The 22,520-nt window shown below is 35.5% G+C and overlaps 1 protein-coding gene across 1 annotated transcript in view; it reads left to right on the forward strand.

The window, feature by feature from the left end:
* Positions 1-5,967: 5,967 nt before the first annotated feature.
* Positions 5,968-22,520, forward strand: part of LOC308189761 (uncharacterized protein) — a 595,077-nt gene continuing 578,524 nt past the window's right edge. Inside the window, exon 1 of the mRNA XM_080580235.1 lies at positions 5,968-6,214. The gene's annotated coding sequence lies outside the window, so the exon portion shown is untranslated. The remainder of the gene's footprint in view (positions 6,215-22,520) is intronic.

Genomic DNA, 22,520 nt, shown 5'->3' on the forward strand with positions numbered 1-22,520 from the left:
TATTGTTGGTAGTCTGTTGAACACATGGAAGACATATCAACAGGTGGAATGCTCCTTTATGCCATGCCACCTCCAGAATTTCAAGTCCCTGTCCACATGCCCCAGAAAAGCTTTACCTGAGATGTGAGTTTAATAAATAAATACATAAATAAATAAATGAGGGTTATAAACAAAAATGGTAGAAATTTACTAGTGCATGGAGATTCTCCTGCTGTCCTCTTTGGGTATTTATATCAAGCAGTGTTAAACACAGATTCATAAAAGCAATGATCTTGTCCATACAAAATAAAACTGTGCTATGTTGGGTCCCTTTATTTTGGTGTGTCCCATCTTTAGCTTTCTTTGAAACGCTGTACCTTGCTTATATCTACAGATCATTTGGGAAGCCCATTGACATATTTAATGATTTGCACAACTTTAAGGCCAAAACTATTGAGTTTTTACTTGGTCACTGTATGCAGTGACACTGACATGGAAAGGAATCAGTCAGATCATACAATGAGTACAAAATTCTGTATAGCTTTCAAAAGCTTTGGGCAAGAAGACTGAAAGAAAGAAATAACTTTCTGAAATATGTAAGTTATTGAGGTTGGGGCCAAAACATGTAGTAAGACGATTTTTTATTTTTTTTTAATAGGTGAGACGAAGTGTGAATAAAAGAGAATAAGGGAATTTTGTCCTTGGCAGAGAAATATGTCATAAAGAAAGCCAAACTGCTCTTAGTAGTATCTATACGAATGATGAATGTGTTAGAAAACATTATTTCTGCACTACCTAAAGAACTGATAACATCATTACTAATTCTATGAGCACCTATTGTGGAAGAAAAGTTGGGAAAGCCCCTAAGTACTAGGCATTTCTGAAGTTGAACTAAGCAGCATTAGGCTATTTCTGAATAATTTGAGTGTCTGCAGAGGCAATTGCTCCAAAGTCTAGGTGAGCTAGAACACTTTTTGTCCCTGCTAATTCATGATCTGTAACATATGTCTTCTGTGTTTCTCAGAAGTAGCCGTCTAGAGGGCCTCATCCTACTCTTGAAGCATAAAATGTAAATGAGAGACGGATCGCACAGGACTCATTGACCTTTGTCAACCTTGGAAACCAAGGGACTGTGTACAAGTAACAGCCTTATGTTACGGTCTCTATATCAGGTTGAAAGGCTGGCAGGTCATATTTTGTTTATGATACCTAAAAGTGACAGTAGACATAAAGGTACAGTACCAAAGCATACCTCAAATACAGGGTTCCTGTGACTGAGCTTATTTTTTTTCCTTACTTTTAGCTTTGCTGTATCAATACTGTAGCAGTCCATGCATTTAAATTCTAGAATATGGAAATAGAAAATAGATTAACTTGCTTATTTTGTGTGGCTTCTTTAGTGGTTCTTTGCGTCTGTTCCTAGTGTACAATCATATAACTTGGACTTTGATGTGTATTTGGAGAATACAGCGGGAGAAGAATGCCAGCTGACTTAAAACATATGCACCAATTTAGACTGGACTTGGCAACATCTGGGTGAAGGTGCTGGGGTTTGTTTCTACTTCATGGAGCTAAGAAATATTTGAGTTGTCTATTACAAAAAGAGATATCTCACATCCAATAGTTTATCATCATTTATGGCAATCAGAAGAGATTCTTTAGTTTGAACTCAGCTACTAGAAAGGTCTTTTCCTAAGAGCCATTCCAATTCTGATTTCCTTACTTTTTTGACTAACCCACCTGGCTGTGTTGAACTAAAAGCTCTTTATTTTTTCTTTATTTTTTCTTTTTTTTCTTTTTTTTCTTTTTAATTTCTCCTTATGAACATCTTTTTAGTAAAAAGGGAGCACTGTAAGAGTTGGTGAAATTATGTAATGGAGGGTCAAGAGTTTCTATTTTCTAAAAATCTGTGTTTTCCATGTAACTGTCCAGTAAGTAAAAATAGATCCATGCCATTCCTAACAGATGGTATTTATAACTAAGAATATGAATTCCTTCCATTTCTTTTATAATGTAAATTCAAAGTTTTGAAGAAGCAGTTAGCAAACTCATCTCTTTATTCTTCCCATACTGAAACCTTGGATTGCTGGGTATCCTTGTTTTCTTTAGTTCCAGTGATGAGAAGAGTTTTCAAGCAGCACAGTGGATATTTTTAGTGAACTATTTTTACCTCCTCTTTTTCTACATTGCTTCAATTTTGAAAACACTATTAGCTATTTTATTTAGTGTGAATTCCTTTGCCAGTTTGACCTTAAACAAAATCCGTATGCACACTTCAAAGTGATGATTGAAAATTAATATTTTCATCCCATAATTGATAAGTAAATTAAAATAATACAACATAGTTGAAGGGATACCTCATGTTTGGATTGAAAAACTTTTTTTTTTTTTTTTTTTTTTTTTGCATCTGGGATTGGGAATTTGGGTTTATAGGTATTTTCTCTTTGCTTTCAAGCACTTTGTGTAGATCTTTACAGTAATAGAAACTGATTTCAAATCTGATCGGTATCTTTTTTTTTTTCAGGCTTCTTGTTACTACAAAACCTAGCTGTGCATTTCAGTGGAGACCTTACCCTTTTGCCATATGTTCCAGTAGTGTTACTTCCAGACTTATTTTTGAGTCCATGCAGCCAGCAGGCATTTAGTGAAGACTGAGATAATTTTTCTTAGTCAAGATACAGAGCAATCCTGAGAAACTAACTTGTCTGTGTCACAGGTCACAAGAAATGAGAACTGCACTCCTTGATTTTAATGGTTCAGGAAATCAGAAGTGCCTGAAGAGTCCATGGTGAATGTGTGTTTGTCATGGGGAGCTAGGAAAGAAACCAGAAGCAGAAACTAACTTCTTTTAAGAGTGGAAAAAAAATATCAAAACAAAGATACCAGTGTTTGATTGTAGGCATTGTAAATCCTAAAAAGTAATCACTAAAACTGTTTCCATGCAATTTCAAAAAATGCATTTCGAAAGGAAATCCATTAGTAGGCAAAGACATGTGTGTCTGCATTAATTAACCACCTCTTTCTGCTGAAGTAGTATCAGGCAATTAAAAGATTAATTACAACAGTGAGAGGTGTAATGTATTCAGAAGTCCTATAATAAGAACTCTACACCAATGCTGAATTCTTTGGATACAAATTGTTAAGCACCATAAAGTAATAGTCACAATAAGCAGAAGGAAAACTGCTGACCTTGTTGAAGATTAAAAATATATAACATTTGACAATGGCCTTATTGTAACATTAAAAAGAGTGTACATGAATCAGTTAGACTCCATAAAACTATTTTTTTTACCAATTTCATTGTGTCCTCCTCACCTACCGTATCCCTTCCTTAATGTGGTCTTATGAACCGTATTTTTTATTAGTTCTAATTTAGTACTTCAGCTTAATGTACCTTATTAAGAAATATTCAGCACCTGGGGAACATCATGAATTTGTCAGTGTGGTCAGATGTTCAGATTAGAGTTGGCCATCTATATAGTTTGCTTTCCTTTCTGCATTATTTGTAACTCTTTTCAAAACAGAAGTTTTTATCTTCTCTCATACTCAAATTATCAGCATTTTAAAATTTTTATTATTATCAATGCAGCAGAGCTGGAAAGATCTAAAAATGTTGTACTGATGTATTGTTTTTAAAGCTATGCATAAGCTAAATCATTTGTTATTTGCTAGGTTTGCCTTTCACCCTAGGACATTTAAAATGGCTTAGAGCAGGTGTGCCACTATATTTTTATGAAATTAGTGAGTCACATTTTGATCTCTGGATGTGAATCAAAGTCTTATTTATAGTGAATTTCTAAATAAGGGATGAACATTTCAGATTTTGACTTTAGTCAGGAAGAAAGTGGATAAGGTTAAGAACAAATTTGATATTCTGTTTTAATTTATGTTGGGTAGCAAATTGCTAGTGCTTCTAATTTTAGGTAGCATGAGTAGTTACAGAAAAAAGTTGGATGAAATAACTTATTTTTGTGTCTACTATGTCTGTTTATACTATCTAGATATATCAACTCAGAATTTTACTCTAGAAACAAACATAGCAAATATGTTTTGAATAAACTAGTAATTTTTCAATAGGATGCTTTTCTTATATCTTACAAATGTAGAAGGTATGATATGAGAACAACTATAGGTTTTTTCCTACCTCTATTAATTATGGCTCAAGAGCTTTAGAAGGAATCCAGTCTTTACAACTTAAAATGAAGTGTCATCAAATGAAGAAGTACTGATGTCCTCTCTTTAAATGTCAGCGGAAGTCATTAAGTTCACAAACTATGCCTAAATGTCCTTGGACCTATTTAGGAAATTACTGTCACTGAATTGTGCAGATTTCATTCACTTCATAACACACCAGCAAACAGTTGTTCATGCCAGTTTCGTGGGAATAAAACAAACATCAGTAGCTTTGCAGACAAACAGAACATTCATTCCTTAGCCTGGTTTTCACATAGCTGCATTACATGAAGCTATTCTTTTTAAGCTGCCGGAAAGTAAATACTAGGTAATGTTTGTTTCAGATCATGGCAACTTTCGAATTACTTGAAAAATTAAAACAGGAACCTGCATTTAAAGGTCTGCATAACCATTTGTCAAAGAATGCAGGGTAAGCCTGACTAAGGTTTTCCCTTATATTCAGTCCTTCTTTTGTCTCCATAACATACACTTCAAGCACATGTGATGACCACATACTGACTTTCAGGTCCCTTGAAAAGTAAAAATTACAGATATATGTACAGATTCAGTACATGTGTTTGCACCACAATGGAATTAATTCAATTGAAAGTTATTAAAAAACAAACAAACAAACAACAACAACAAAAAAACCTAGTTTATCAGTAAATAATATCTAGATCAGTGTTGCCAAGTGCATGAAGCAAATGTGTGGGTATCAGGTAAAACTCCTTCCCTTCATTGTGCTAAGCAGCATTGCCACTGCCCTCTGCTGATTATTGGTGGGCAAAACTAGAACAACTAATATTTAGCCAGCAGTAACAACTATGTTAGAACTCAGATGATGTAAGTAGTCTCAAAAAATATATACGTGACCACTGCATCTTTTGGCTGTGATCACATGAGCTTCTGTCAAGTCACTGAATTGTTGCAAGAAACGTTTTGTATCTCCATGAAGATGTAGTTGGTGAGCTTGTGCTTCTGACCTTTTTTCTTTCCAGTCTAGATGGACTTAGTTGTTATTCCTTCTTTTCTGCCTGTGATTCCAACAAATCGACTTTATTTTATTTTATTTTATTTTATTTTATTTTATTTTGGTTTGGTTTGGTTTGTTTTATTATATATATATTAATCAATCTGTTTAAAGTTCTTTGTTTCTGGAACACAGATTCACAGGTCCTTTGAATGGAAAGCATTTGCTTGTTTCCTATAATTGGAATTTTCTTTAACATTCTGGTTTGCTTCCAGCTTGGTTGTACCCTGGTCTACACTTTTTCTGGCAGCATGTTCTGGAATTCTGTACAATACAACTTAAAGCTCAGGACAAATGTAAATTCCCTATAGTGGCACACTGTACTGAGGCATACTGGTCTGTCTGTATAGTACTGCTACATTTTGTTCTGTCTCTGCATCAGGTGTCAGAGGTCCAAGCAAGACCTGGAGTCCAAACCAGCATCCCAAAAAAACCTTTCCATACACTATCTAAGATGCTAAAATGTAGCCATCGTGTCATCTGGAAACCTGTTAATGGCCTATACACCATACACGTTACTAAAAAAGATACTCAGTTTTTTATCTTATTATATTAAGCAAGTTAACAATTCTTTTCTATCTTTTATATTTAAAGGAACCTGTAATAATTCTTTGTGCACTACAGTTAATCTCCTTGCTACAGCCTGTCTGTGTGGTTAGTCATTTTAACAAAATGCCTGACTAGCTGATTCAAGCCTGCCTGGGAAGCGATTAGTCTGCTGTAGGTTGTGTTTAATCTCACCGAGTGACCTCGCTTGCTGACAGACTCACAGCCTATGCATTTCTTAGCAGAATCAGCACAGCCACTGAAGAAATGTTTGGAGGAGTCTGAGTAACTAGAGATTTGATTCTCTGCTCTTTCACTATCTCTGTTTTGGGAACTGTGGGTGTGCATCAGTTTTCAGAAGGGTGAATGAAGTATGTCTTCACATTTGGCATGAAATAATTGTTTCCAGTCTTCAAAATAAACTATTCAAGAGGTTCTCAAGGCAATATATCTTCCTTTGAGCCTACATAAAATGCTGAAATAACTGTAAGTAAAATGTCTTGTCCCATACTCCCTTGTGTTGCTGAAATGGCTGTCAGAAAGTGAAGACTCTAATATACTTAGGCTGATAAAAGAAACTGCATGAAAATAGACTACCATATTATTTTTGTATTTTTAAGCTCCTTATATACTAAAGAATAATAAAAAGAAGCTCCAGCCTTTATCAAAATCATGTATTGTCTCAATTTAAAACAATCAGAGAGAGTTTACTTTTAATGATTAGGGATGAAAAGTCTGAGGATTTCATTCTCTGAGAATGTAGCATGTCTGACAGGTATAATGCAAGAAAAAATGTTACAGGGATAAGAGGAACTTGACATAACCTTGTGAATTTGCCAGTGTAGACTCCTAGATGGCCGAAATAGACACTTATGTAGATCTAAGTAATTATGAAAATTTGTGTAACATATGAAACAGTACTTAAATCAAGAATTTAACAAGTCTCTAGATTCTTGAAGTACCCTTACCGTTTTTTTTTTTGTTTTTTTTTTTCTGCCCAAATTGCTACTTGAAATTGAAAAGTAACACTTCTCTTGGTATATCAGTTTCAGAGTAATTATAGTTAAATGTTTCTCTATTTTAAAGTTTTGCTAAAAATATTTTTCCTTATGGTAGAGAAAAAAATGTGGTGTAGAAAAAGCATTCTTAAACTTTAAGAAGTATGAGTTCCAAAATTACACCTGATTTCTCTGCATGAGTTTGCAAAAGCAGCAATCCATTTCACTTGGGGCAATATTACTTCTGTTTCAAGTCATTCTTCTTCTTCTTTATTGTTCATGATTTATAGGAAGACAATGTGAGATGGGGTAAGATAATAGAATTTTCTGTGTGTTCTGGACATACACGCTCAAATAGAGGTGTATCTTGTCCCAGTTTTCCAACAGCTTTGCTAGGATCTGTAGCTTCAATGAAACTGTATGGAGGGGAGGATGGAGATCAAAATATCTGAAAGGAAGAAGAAATTGAACACAACATCTCTACATCAAATCCCTTATGTTTCCAAATGGTAGTTATCTGCTGCTAGCCAGGACTACACAGTGGTGTTTTGGATATCAGTTATTAGGGTTAAAGTACATGTGTTTTATGGCAAACAGCCAGATATTGATTTTGCTTGTGTGAACGGTTGATTGCTCTGGTAGTTGAAATTTAGAGGAAAAAAAAATAAAACAAAACAAAACTTTTTTTTTTTTCCCCAAGTCCCAGAAAATGTCTTATTTGACACAAGGGAAACGTGTAAATTGGCAGATCTATTTATTTTTTTTATGTGTGTGAATAAACTCTTCAGAAAGAGTTCAGATGACTTTCACTTGCACTTTGGGCAAATAAATTATTCATCTGAAAATTTTCTCCCAATCCTGATTAGTACTGCACAATATTAGACTCCTGAAGTCCAAACATACTAGGCTTGATTGCTTTAGTTCGTACCTTTCCAATGATATACATTCCCTGAGAAACTCTGCTGGGTACAAAGCACAGCAGCCCCATTGTTTAGCAAGTCAGGTTACTGTGAACACACAGCTGAAGCTCTTTGTACTCTGCTTTGGTTTACCACTGGAACCCCAGTGAGGATTTTTGTTTTAATATTCAAAGCCCTTTGAATAAGACTAGACTCTGCTATTTCAGACACCTGGATAACATTTTCTCTTCCTCATGTTAACACTGATTATCACTGTGGCCTGATGATAGAAGGGCAGAAAATTGCAGCAGTACTGTGATGAATGTCAATTTTGGTTGCTTCTCTACTGTAATATCCTTTCTATTTTATTAAGCAGGGCTTGTGAAGATTGAATTGTTGTTTGTTTATGATATCCAGGTACTGTGCACAGCATCCCTGATAACCATTAGATTATGAAGAAAGTTAGTCACAAAACTGGGCAAAAATGTGTTCGTAATTTGACTGCTTTGATATCCTGATATGTTGTCTGGAAGGAATTCAACAGTTTTGTCTTTCATTGAGTTATCGGATCTATTAGAAAACAAAGGAGTCAGATGCATTCCCGGAGGCTTCTTATGCGTAAGATTTCCCCCTTTGTGACTTTCAAAGTCAGTCACAAATGGTCTTATTCTAGATCATACTGGCACCTGACCTTTGTAAACCTGGACACTGGAGAGAATTTTTTTTTTTAAAAAAAAAAGCAAAGTGTAAAAAGAGATACAATCTTCTATTTCAAAATGCTACCATTTCTGAAAGCAGCAACGATTTCATGACATATAAAGTTCAAAGTTGTGCTAGTTTATTTTTCCCTTCACTTTCCTTATCTTTTAACCTTGGTAATTGCTTATGCTTGTCCAAATCAGCTGTTAATTTGTCACACTTCATATGGTTTAAAAAACACTGAATAAAAGTTTATATGGTAATTTGATAGGTTATGCCTTCATGGATAGAGAATTCCATAATGTTGGTTAGGGATATAAAGTGCTGGGTGCTGGCTTGTGTTATGAGTTCCCGCAGAAGAGGGTTTCTTCTGAAATACTCTGAGCTACTCTAACATACTACTGTGGGCTACATTGTGTAGCTTGAACCTGCTGGATCTGGTCACAGTAATTGAGTTTAACCTCTGTGGTTCTTCAAAACCCTGGCTTCCTTGAGCAAAGGGACATAAAAAAAAAATATATATATATATTGGGAAAACTTTTGTTGTGTTCTTGGAGATTTTGCAGTTAAATATGTGTGGATTCTGCTTAGTTTTTCTAGTAACACCTAAGAGAATTTGGGTAGAAGTCACTGGGGTGACATGGGGTAAGATCCCCATGGGGTAAGAGTAAGACTCTCTTTAATAGGTTCTGAATCACATTCTTCTACCGGGGAGAAGTAGAGTGGAGTACTCTTATGGTGCTTTTTGACTTGGTGGTGACTTTAAACCATGCACACTCCTTGCCTCCAGAGGAGTTTTCAGTGGAGAAGAGTCTGACCCTAGGCATACCAGTGTGAGAGCAAAGATAATAAACTACCTGCCCTAGAGAGCCTTATAGCTCACCACTCCCGTCAGCAACAGACTGTGACTGTAAATTTAACTTCATAGTAAGTGCATCGCAGCATTGACAGGCTGATAGAACGGCACAGCATCCAAACAACTTCCAAAAACCATCATGCTACAACATGGAAAGGAAAGCTAATGCAATGAGATAACAGACAGGAAAAATGTGCCTGGATGAAATAAGTATGTATTTCCCGGTTTATCTGGCTTCCACCTTTGATTAAATTGATATAAGTGGCTATCATGCAGCTCAGAAATGAAGGAACAAAACCAATATGCACATACTCCTGTATTTTTGAAACATTTCCTTATGTGCAGAGTCTTTCAAAATACTTTTGGACTGACTCTAGTTTGGACATTAGTCAACAATACAAGCCAGAGTTGCTATCAAACCCAGTGAAAAACTAGCGTGACCACAATATTAATCTATCTATCTAAATATGAGTCTGCCATATTGATCTGCTTAATTCTTACATACTAATCTCCTAGTATCTCCAAGAAAAATATGTATGAGGGACAAAAAAAAAAGAAAAGCATTCAGACTTCAGAAGAATTTTTATTTTTTCTGATATCCAAAACTACCACTTCTCTTTAATATTTTGATTGGAAAATATGGGAGGAACAGAGGATGGATGGAGAAAATTGTCCTTGTCTTCTGACTTGATGTTTCCATTTTAAGCAGATTCATCATCCTTCTGCCTGGGTGATGTGGTCAGCACAACTAGAAATTGTGCCATTGAAAATAGCTCACATCAGATTGAGATGAATTCCTTGTAAGAGACTTTCTAAGTTTTACACTTCTTGTTGCAATGTGGCACCTGTCTTTAAAGGTCTCTCTATAGCCTTTCAGCCATAGTGCTGTTAAATTCTATTTCATCAAAGAGTAAAATGGGGGAAGAATATGACTGAATAGGTAGCTAATACTGCTTTAAGGGCACTAAGTTTTGGCTGAAGTCACACCTTTATTGCAGTGTTTGTACCAAGGAGAGGATGCATTTTTTTATCATGTTCAAATATTGTTTTATCAAATTCCTGTTATGAAGAATCAAGGCTACGCAGTGGTCCAAGATCTACCATGAAGCCATCTTTTCTTTCTGAATGTTTTCTTTCTCCTTCATGTGGGATTTCTGTAGTTTTCATTCCAAGGTATAATCCCTAAGGGGAGGCATTGTATGGATCACAATGATGAGAAGTAGAAAGAACTGGTGAAAGGTAATCTTATACATGCATCCTGCATCCCCTGCTACTATGAAATTTTCACTTTGGAATTCATTCGTAGAATCTTCTGCAGTTCCTATAGAAGTGGTAAATGATGTATGAAATGAAACATTTGTGTTGACTGATTGTACCAAGAATTCAGAGAATAATGTTATTGTCACTGCTGAGGCATATTTATCTTATTTGCCATAATATTTGATATTAAGACAAGCTGTCAGAAGTTTACTTGGATCAAAAGAGAGAATGAAGGCAGGGGATTTTTAAAGCAAATAGACTATACTAAGGAAAAGAAAAAGGAAAAGAAAAGCAGTATTGTCACTGTACAACCCAATTGTTAGACCGCATCTCAGAAGTAGGTCACCTTTTCTGAGGAAGGATGAGATTGCCCTGGAGATGGAGCAATGTAAGGTTAATGTAATGATGCAGGTGTTAAAAATATTCACTAGAAATAAAGTTTGTGCCAAGTAACTATAGTCCCTCTACAAGAGGAGACTGAAAATTCCAATGACATGAAGACCCTAATGTTTATTTTCTGTTTTATTTTCTTAATGTTTGTTTAAATATATATAGACAGATAGATAAATACGTATAATATATTTATTAGGATTTGTGAGATTTGTGATTTACCTTTCTGTTTCTCTGGTTTTAGAACCTTAAAAGCTTTTCATTTGAAGTCCAGACATCTGTAAGCATAAAGAAGCCTACTGACAATATGTTTGCTTTTCTTCATCAGATCATGTGAAACACAAGAACTTAAAGACTTTACGAGCAATAGGTTTAAAATCATTGTTTTGGATATGGTGTCTTACTGTTTTAAATGGCAACTTATGAATGGCAAGGTGCTTTCTTTTAAAGGTGAGTGAACACACACTCAAGCACAAATACTGATATCTGTTCGAGTTTTGTGATACAATCTGTTTGCTTGTTTTACTCAGGTTTATTTTCATTTTCACAGCTATTGCAACTTGTATTTAGTGCTACTGCTATTGAGGTCCTTAACTTACTGGTCTTACTTCTCTTCTCTGTTGTTGCTCTTTCGACCTTCACACTCAAAACTGCTAGCATAGAGGACTGATAGACTTTTGGAGAACCAGTTGAAAACATTTTTCTATGTTTCCTTGATCACTGCAATTACTTGTTTTTTCCCTTAAATCAAAAATTAGAAAAATAGGCAAAACAAAGTATGCATCAGTGCAATACATAACTTATGGTACAGCTATAATTTTGTTGTTGCTGCCTTCCTGCAGCACTGCAAACTGCTTCCCTGCAGCTTTTTTATTTTATTTTATTTTATTTTATTTTATTTTATTTTATTTTATTTTATTTTATTTTATTTTATTTTATTTTATTTTATTTTATTTTATTTTATTTTATTTTATTTTATTTTATTTATTTTTTATGGGGGAGAATGCATCTGTATTTAAATCAGAATTGGAAGCCCTGACCCTTGAGTTCTCTTTCTCCCGCTTCTTCAGACTCAGTACAACTTGAGTCACTTTGTTGTTTTGTCTTGAAAACAGTCATAATATCTTACCATGTTTTAATAATACTCAGAATGCAATACTTTCTATGGAAATTGTCTACATTGTTACTTGAGAACATGACTGATGTTTTTATATAGAAACAATCTAACTATAAGTAAGCAAATATAATGAAAAAATCTGGGAATGTTCCCACTGTTCTTCAGAGAGATCATTTTTAGTGGACTAGGCATTCTGCAAAAAAAATACATATCTTCTATCCCACATATCTTCTGAAGTTTTGGAAGGTAGGCTATGGAAGACAGGTGGTTCTGGAAAACAATTTCTCTGTATTTATTTATTTGCTTTCCAAAAGAAAGTGAAAATAAAAAAATGTGTGGACTGTCGCCCTTGACAGTTTTTAACCATAGTAATCTGAACTTAAAAAAAAAACAAAAAACTTTATGAAAATCTTAGCTGATGGATGGATGGACTTCTGGACTTTTTTTTCCTGTAAATACAAGAATATGGCAGAAATATTTAAACAGTGAACCATTTCAGGTAACTAAGCAATAATATGCAAATTTTTACAATTTTTCAATTCAGTTGCTTGTGTGATGAAGACACAGTTACTTAGCATCTGAAAAGAAAGTATAATTAAAATGATTTTTGTTTAATTTTTCTTCTTTTGTAGTTTTTTTTTTTCCCCATTTCATTTTAAAGTGTATTGTTCCTGTTCTTCACTTAGTAATAGCTGATGCTGTACTCTGATAAACTTTCTCTCATTAAGTGTTACTGTCTGGTACAGCCCCAGTAGCCCTCAACAGGACTCATTGGAGGCACTGAGCAGATCGAAAAGCAATTAGCATTCTGGCTTGTGATAATTACCCACAGTATGGAAGGCTTATTCAAGATGTAGTTTCCACTGTGTCTAATAATAGGATTCTTTAAACACTGATATATTTTCACGGACACACCAGTGCTCTCATTTCAACTCTGTCACTTATCTCAGACAGGGGAAATAAACATCCCTCACACATTTTTTTTTTTTCTTCATAAAGTACACTGCTGTTCTGACTACTTATAGTGTCACCTAAAAGTCACCTTGAATCATGTTTTAATCAGCTGGAACAAGGCAACATCTCATTTATTTCTACAGTTTCCTTGCTCTGCAATGCACTGATTGCCGAGACACAGAAATCCAAATTGAGCTCTGATTAAAATGGAATGAGGATGCAGATGCTGCTGTTGGTTCAGAGGGGCACTCTGCTCTGTGCTAGGAAAGGTCAAGGTGATTCAAGTTCCAATTAAAACAGAAAGATTTGCTATCATTCTGGAATGTGCTGCTTTGTAACAAGTTTATGCTGTGACAGGTTGAATAATTTCTGAATCATTCGTCTTTGATCTATTAATTTTTGTTAGCAGAGGCGTGCACTTAAAATCAAAGTCAGTAATTTTCACATACTGCAGCAGGACCTAATCCTGTGTCCATTAAAGTATTTTTTCAGAAGCTTGGAAATCATGTGTCAGCTTCCAAATGCAGCCAGTACTGTGAAGAGATTTTAGGTTTTGATGAATTTTGGTTTACTGGTAATTTTGAACATCTGGAGAAATAAATTTTGAGTTCAAACTTGCTTTTGCTTTGAACTAAGTCTAAGACAATGCATAAATCAACGGGGTGGTTTTCTAGGTGTGCTAGAGATGAGACATCCATGTTGACTTGAACTGCCAGCTAAATATAGCTAGAGAAGAAATGATTACAATAATGACACACCACACAGATTTTAAAAATAGACACTGATGGTTGAGCTGCAGTATACAGAAATCATACATCATTTACATACTTCAGAAAATGTCTGTTACAAGACTGTCCGAATATTGGTGAAGTTTTACTAAAGACTCCTATTAAACAACCCTATGGCTACAAATTATAAAAGAAACAATGTGATACTGTTCTTAGCTGCAGAAATCATATTTGGAGTTCTGGGAAAGCAGTTATCTCATATAACTGAGAAAAAAAAAAAGTGTAATAATACCAGGTGTTTTTTAAGTCCCACCAGTACATTATCTGGAGCCTTCAAGGAAGTAGTAACAGAAAAAGTAGTTACTAAGGGGTAGGCTAAAATAAACTTTAATTCAAGTTGGACAATAAAAATTGGTAACATGATCACAGTGGAAGAATATGGCAGTTATTTTTATTTTCTAATTTTTTATTTTTTTTCTGAGAGTATTGCCAATATTGACAGTATAGTTCTGTGACTTTTTCTAAATTAGTACTGTACAGCATTTTACAACTGATATGAAATATAATACAGTCTCAGTTCAGTGCCTCACCCTTACACTGGAGGAGGCAATCAGAAAGGGAAGAAAAATAAACCTGAAACTGCTCCATAAACTGCTCATGAGATTGAGAGTTTGATGATATAGTGATGAATAAAATGTGAGAGCATGTCTCCATTTGTGAACACAAACTACAAAAAAATACCAAGCAGGAGATTTTCAGAAGGAAAAAAAAAAGGGGGGGTGGGGGGGTGGCTTGTTTAATGTTCCTGTGGGAATGGATTTCTGAACATTATTCCCTGCTAGCAATGCAACAGAGCACCAATTACAGCCAGTGATTTCTGAAGGAAGGGAAGTTTGCGTGCCGGGCCATGCAGAACCACAGCATGTTCCCTCAGGCTCTTTGCTCAGGGCAGCTGGGGCATCGTGGCTTTGTGGCAACCTGGCTATGTTCCTGCAGAGAATCATGTGCTCTTCTGTCTTTGAGGAGTTTGGGAGGACTTCTGAAGAGCAAATGGAAATTCACGCTAACTTTACATACTGTACGGATACATCACAAGGGGGGTTGTTTTTGTTTTTCCACTTTTTCAGGTCATTTGCAGTTTTCTTTCAGAGAAGTTGGAAGTTCAAAGGTTCAGCCTTTTTGTGTGACTTTGCTTGGTAGAGCATCTTAGCTTTTATGGTGCAGTGAGGCTGACTTGGCTCACCTGTATGTTCTGTCCTTGACAGAGACCATTATGCAGTGAAACCATTACTTAAGCTGTGTTAGAGAATTAAGCTGATCCATCAAACATTTATTGGGTGGTCTGCACTTTTCCGTGGCTTCAGTCATCAGCACAAACCACAGATCCAAAATAACAAAAATGGGCTCTGATCTGGGTAGGCTTGGAAAGACAGGTTAGTAGTGAGTGATCAATGCCAGGCCTTAGGGCTGGGACCTGGCCAAGTGCAGGCTGCTAGAATAAGTAGATCCTGAGAATATGTAAATTCTATTATTGTTTTTATCACCCAAGAAAAATCATAGTGTTAACTTGAAAACTGAAAAATCTCGTGATTTTTGTTTGTTTACTATTAAACACCTTTTTCCTTAAAAGGATTTCTGCTATTCTGATTTGGATTTATCACAGCCTAAAACAAGACCCGTTACCCCTCAAATCCTATCATGATCATTGCCTATAATCAGGGAGGGATTATGTGGACCAATGACACACTGAATTTCTTCTACATATTTGTGACCAATTTTTTGTTGTTTTTTGTTTTTGTTTTGTTTTGTTTTAAAAGTTTAACTGTGTTAAATATTTTGTACTTTATTAGGTAGCGAAGTGTGTGAGGGAGATGAGAAAGCTGTCTTCAATTTTACTTGTATTTATTATAATTTGTAAGTCTGGATAATCAACTTTAATGTTTGTTGTACTAGCAATTAGTGTCAAGCTTACACACAGATGGTGCATTGTTCCTCTGCTACAGAAAGGACCTGTCTCTGAAGAATTAAAAGCAATACTGATTGCTTATATGCTGAATAGTTAAAAATTCTGGTTGCTTAAAAACACTTATATTAAAATACTTTTACATAAAAAATTGCCCTCATCTACCACTCTACTCTTGCTGATGATATTTCACTCACAAATGCTGAATTGCAGCTTATAAATTAAGGTGCACATTTTGCTTGCTGAACAAAAAGGATATAGTCTTGTTGGTAAGGTGCTGGAATCAAAGCTAGGTTAAACTGCCTGCTGTTATTTATTTCTTACACAGTTTGGGTGCAGGGAGTGCTTCAGTCCACATCCTCAAAGGTGATTTTGTGGTGAGTCTCCACTGATGTGAATTAAGTATCTTACATGTGTTTTATTATAGGCCTTAGTCTCATCAGTTATTATTGAACTGTTGCTTGAAATGTGTGTGCCAAAACTGAAGAATCTCATAGGAAATGAGGCTCTAAGATCCGCGGGAGTTTTGTTCGTCCTTCTATCTGGCTGGCTATTAGCCATGATGCATTTTGGCTCTGAGGGCCTGTAAAGTACAGAGGCCCGGATAAGTTTTTGGTACATGTTTTGGTTTGCGTGTGTTTGTTTCACTTTTGGCCATTTAGTTCAGCCTCCAGGAAGGCCCCTTCCAGCAAGCTAAGGATGGTCAGGCTTTTCTGCAGTGACGAGGCCTGGCTTGCGGCTCCCCAGAGCTGCAAGCACATACTTATATGTAAACAGATGCTGAGCACTTGTCTCCTCTTGAGGTCTTCATCTTTTGATTTTGCCAGAGATTCAGGCTCAGGGTCTGCACTTAAGAGTGAGCTTCTATCTCCTTCTCTCATACATTAAGGGCTATCTCATCCGAGGGGAAGAAATAGCCTTTCAAAAACTGTGCCATGTAAATGCTGTATTTTCTCTCTATGCAAAAGAAAACAATGTCATTCTGTTTTGGATGCTATGAACTGATGATTATTAATAAATGTGATAGCTATTGTAATTTTTCCTATTCTGACACTACTCATAAGATAGAAAAGGCTAAATGTCTGGTTCTTTTATACGTGTATCTCTTTTTGGCTGTCAGTTGCTTTCAGCTATAGCTTCAGTAATTTAGAAGGATCAGACTGATACAAAGTAAATCTTACCAAGATTACTTCATCTTTATGGACTTCCATAATAATTGTATATTTCCATCTTGCCTTTGAATTGTGGGCGAAGCATAGAGGATTTAAGACAAATTCCTACTTACAAAGATGCTTGCTGACTTATTCAGTGTGTAAATAATATGACGACTGGAATATTTCAGGAGGATGTTTTGGAATAAATGAACAAAAAGCTGTAAATCATCTCATACTTTGGAGATCTGCTCTTCTTTATTCTTGGGAAGATTCAGAAGGAAGGAAGAAGTACTACTGATCACAGAATCACAGAATCACACAGTCATCTAGGTTGGAAGAGACCTCCAAGATCACCTAGTCCAACCTCTTACCTAACACTAACAAGTCCTTCACTAAACCATATCACTAAGCTCAACATCTAAACATCTCTTAAAGACCTCCAGGCATGGTGACTCAACCACTTCCCTGGGCAGTCCATTCCAATGCCTAACAACCCATTTCGGTAAAGAAGTTTTTCCTAATAGCCAACCTAAACCTCCCCTGGCACAACTTTAGCCCATTCCCCCTCGTCCTGTCACCAGGCACGTGGGAGAATAGATCAACCCCCACCTCGCTACAGCTTCCTTTAAGGTACCTGTAGAGAGCGATAATGTCTGAGCCTCCTCTTCTCCAGGCTGAACAATCCCAGCTCCCTCAGCCGCTCCTCGTAAGAGTTGTTCTCCAGACCCCTCACCAGCTTCGTTGCCCTTCTCTGGACTCTCTGATGTGGATAAACATTGAAAAGAAAGCTTTAGGTCATCATCTGCTGTAAAAAAATACAGACCTTTTTACTTCAAGATCTGCTGAGACTCCATCCCTGTTTGATGTACTTTGCTAAAGAAAATCTATTCCTTTTTAATACTCTTCAGCTCCTCAAAAAGAGGATGACTGTTACTTACATGTAGGCCTGTTTTTTGTTGTTGGTGGTTGTTGTTGGAAGAGCACTCAGTTATGGCATAAGCTTACTCCTATTGTCAGTGGAAACAGAACTAGCTTAGTGTTAAATGCTTTAGTGAAGCTGTTTTGCATATCTGGTTACATTTTTATTACTGCAAAGACTTTTCTAAAATTCTTAACCTTTTAAAAAGGACCTTTAGCTGATAGACATTTTTGCCTGTTAATATATCTTCATTTCTATTACTTTAGCATAGAAAACAGACTTATCCCAGGTCAAAAGGCAACGTGGGAGTTCTACGAATTTTCCTGGTTCCCACTGTAAATCTTTGGCAATTATTTTAATGATTTTATTCGCATAGTCTATGCTAGGAAACTAATATAGGAACCTCTGCTATCTGTATCGTCAGTGGTCTTTTTGGAAGAGTGATTCAGGGGCACACCTCTCTTCGTTTTCATAATAGGTTTAGGAGGTCTTGATTCCTAGCTTAGATTAGGTACTTCAAGCTAATAGATTGATAGACACATAGGTTTTAATGCTGACTTAATGAAGAATTGCAAAATGTAGACAATAATGTGCAATCAACCATAGTAGATGTCTGTGTAAGAAGTGCCTTTACTTGGTGTTTTTAGGAACTTAAATGGCTGACATTATGTTTCTACTTGCATGATTATTAGATTAAAAAGTGGAAGAGATCTCTATAAGCAAGTTAACTCTATTTTGATTTTTATTTGTATTATTAAAACATTAAGATGGATGTACAAACAGGAATATATATTCTGTAGTGGCAGATGATGTTCCAGTTGGGTCAGTATGAAGCCAGTGTATCTTTACAACTGTGTTTTAAACTTTTCACATATTCTGTGTTTTGTATGCATGGGAAGCTTTGAAGAAAAAAACACAGGAGCCATAGTGAATAATTCAATAAATATGTGTAGTGCACAGTAATTGTCAAAATACAGAAGATACTTATCAGTAATGTTCAGTAATGTACCTAATTAGTCCCCAACTTTTAAGAAGGATTAGTTGGAAAATGTGACGTGGCTCGGAGCAGGAAAATGGAAGTAATTTTGTGTCTAAAGTTGGACAGAAGTTAGGATCACTCAGTAGCATAAAAATAAAAAATCAAGCTGAGATAACTTGGGCAGAATTACTATATTTATATTGATTATTTTTGGTACATCTTTTATGTTCTACTGCAGCATAAAAGAACAAATGATGCTTAAATGAATGGGCAGTAGTTTCAGGGGAAATAAGGAAAAAAAAAGAGAGATTTACCTCCTGTAGTGTAAAAATCAGTCTATGAATGACTAATTCGTTCTTCAAGAGATTGTTGAGTTCAATAGGATGGGTAGACTTGAAATGTGTCTAACATCAGAGTTGTGCAAATTAAATAAGGGCTAATGAAAATTCATGCTTCAAATCACAAGATGATCACTTTCTAGGGCAAGAAAGATTTTTCCCTTGTGTAGCCTTGTACATATTGGCCAGTTGGATTACTCAGAAGAGTTTAATCACCAATTATTTTTCAAGTAGAAAAAGATTAATTTGCTTCTCATTATGCTGTTCAAGCAGACTGAATACACTGAATTGTTTAACAGTTCATGGAGATGTACAATGTGTGAGCTTACTGGGTCTAACAGAACGAGGAGGTATGCAGGACATAGACTCTGTAGCTCTAAAAATGTCTTTCTCCATCTAAAAATGTCTTTCTCTGCAGATCTTGTGTGTCTCATGGGACAACTCTCTTTGTTCTTTCTGATTTACAGGGGGAAGGATTCAGGCTCTCAAACCTATGACTTCTCCTCTGAAATTAAGTTTGCAGAAACTCCCATTCCTCAGTTGGACATACTGTGAACATTTCATATGTCCATTAACTAGACAGAGATACTGGGGAGGGGCGGTTATTTGAAATTCTTCAGTATTGACAAGTTTGGAAGGGAGGACTATTCTATTAACATGATTTGTTGGTAAATATAACAGACAGCTAATTTTATGCTTGTTTTGAAAGCATTAATATTTTCTGACAAAATAAAATAAAGGTTATAAAATGCATTAATGAAGGATTCATTAGCTTTTTTTTTTTTTTAAAGAAAGAAAAAAAGAAGAAAACCCCTTTATTTCTAAGAACGGTGTTGACCCAGTCATCCCAAAGACAGCCCTCTAATGTCTGTGTTTCAAAGATTCATTAAACATTTAGCAAGACTGACTCTGCTTTTGGTCAGGTACAACTGAAAGAAACTTATTCAAGGATACCAGTGCTGAACGTTAAAATGAAAACCTTTATCAGAAATATATTTCTGACTAAAAATGAATCTTTGTGACAATGAAGTATTTCATTACTGGGTGCCTTTAAACAATGGTATTGTCTTTGAAATATAAATTTACTAGCCCATTAGTAGTGCAAAGAAAATGTGTAAGTTGTTTAGTAAAATATCTGTCCAAGTCCTCTGTACTTCCCTGGGAAAAGAGGTTTTACTGAACAGACATATTTTCTTACTAGTAACGTCTCTTCAGAGTTATTTCCACAAATTCTAATTATGCAATTTTTCTCTTAATGTATTTTAAGTCATTCATAAACATAAGCTGACTGAAGAGATTTGCAATTAGAAAAAACATGAATAGATTCTTCTAAAAAGCATGCTTCACACAGAATACTTATTAAAATAATGCCATAGGCCAAAGCTAGGTTAGTTTATTTTCTTGTTTTGGGTTTTAACCATGATATGGACAAAGAAATCTATCTTAACATCTCTGTTTATAAATGGCAGATGTCACGTTCCATTTTTGGCTATATTGCCTCTTTAGTTTCTGGCAGCACAGAAATCTGTTTTAAAATATCTTCAAGCAGTGATATGGGAATTCAGAGTGACACTTCAAAAATAACCTTTCTGAGAAGAAAATTAGGTTTTAAACCAAAGCACTGTATAGAAATCATTCTGGTCTCCAAACTATTTGATAAGTTGTTGCTGCACATTTGGTGAAACAGTCAATAAATATCAATGCATTGTTGAGGACAGTCACATTTTCTATGTCATGTCACTCTGAAGCTTAATTTTTTTTTGCTGCCTTTGTCTCTTGAAACTTATTGTACGCATCTGAAAAAACAGTCATCTGGTTATCAGCTGGAAACTGGGAAACTGCCATATATCTTTTCATAGGCTTTACTATCAGCATCTTAATCTCCCAATAGAAACAATTCCACCTGTTTATTCTAGGCAAGAGTATGAAAACTAGGAAATGAACAGCACAAACAGTATTATTTTCCATGTTCCTGTTAGCTCTACAGTTGGGATGTGCATTTATATATGTAGATGTATAGACATGCATATATGTATATATGTGTTTGTGTTCTTGTTTTCCTTAGGAGATAAATTCTTTCCAAACTGCTTAGTATCTGGTTTGTTTTCCTCCAAAATTTTCAGTGTTGACTCATGCCATCCTTAGATACACAGAACTACCATTGCTTTCTATTAGTAAAGCCATAATTGGAGAGAGAATGCAAGGTATTTTTATATGAAAATAGAAATCTTTACAATTTTTCAGATCATATCATATGGAAATATCATGATAATTTACACCTGAATTAAGGTATTTACCTGAGTACCTAGTTACTCTGACTTACTAACATGGTATCGCTTTCTGAAAAAGCCGTATCACTGAAAACACCTTTCTGATTCACAGACACTAGAAAACCACATTAAACACTGGAGAATCATTTTTTATTTATTTATTTATTTTATTTTTTTGGACTAGTGGTGGCATATTCAAATGATGTTCTTTTAGTTTAAAACTGAAAGTTCTCTCTTCCTTTCCTCAGTGTCAGCATTTTCAACACTGAAATACAAATTCAGTACACATATGAGCAAAACAATACAATGCTCCTTAAATTGAATGGATGTAATCCCACTGAGTTTAGAAGAAAGCACTGAACCTAAAACTCATAGGAAAGTCAATTTACAGGAGGATAAATATAAGGTCACTGATTTCAATGAATGTAACTGGTCAATACTTGAACTGATGATTAGTTTTCCAACAGTGGAAAATTTATTTCACTTTACCTTCTCTTATTGTGGCCAACTCAGCAGTACATGAGTAAGAGAAAGATGTTTAAGAAGAACACTCCAAGAGTAACTAGCACATAACTCCTGAACCATTTGTCTAACAATTGCCTAGTCTCAATGCACATTTTTTTTGTCAAGGAAGGGTGTAAATTTCTGTTTGTTCCTGTTAGCCACCCCTGCATAGGTTGCTCTGTGTGAGTTGCAGGTGATAGAATTTTCGTGGTTCCAGTTGGGAAAGAGACGTTGTAAAAGGGCAACTGATCTGAAGAGCTGCTGATTACTTAGGTTATTTGTCTTCCAGACTGAATGCAACTGAGACCAGAAATCAATACAGACAACAAAGCCGTGTGAAAAGATTTTAGTGTAGTCTATATAGTTCCAGAGGGAGCCTCTGGTCCTTCCCTCAGTGATATATTAAGGCTGCTGGTGTAAATAGTTTTAAAGAAGCTTTTATAAATGCTCCCCCTGCCAAAGAAAAATGGAAGATTGAAATGCCAGTATACTGAGTTTGTTTCTTCCTGGAGACATCTTTTTGGTTGTTGTTTTTCTCTTCATGAGAATCATGACCAGCCAAAACAGCAGATAGCTGTGGCGAGTGGCAGAAGCTGAACAGTAAATGGGATTGGCTTCAAATGGTATTTTTTAAATAGAAGAGAATACAAAGTTGTACAAAAGACAAAGCTTTGTTTGTTTGTTTGTTTCCCTCCATGAAGATAGGACAGCATTGGTGTAAACGGGAGAAGAAAGGACCCAATCAACTCCTCTTTTCCAATCTG

Source organism: Anser brachyrhynchus (genome assembly GCF_964034855.1).
Source record: "Anser brachyrhynchus genome assembly, chromosome: 2".
Lineage (NCBI taxonomy): Eukaryota > Metazoa > Chordata > Aves > Anseriformes > Anatidae > Anser > Anser brachyrhynchus.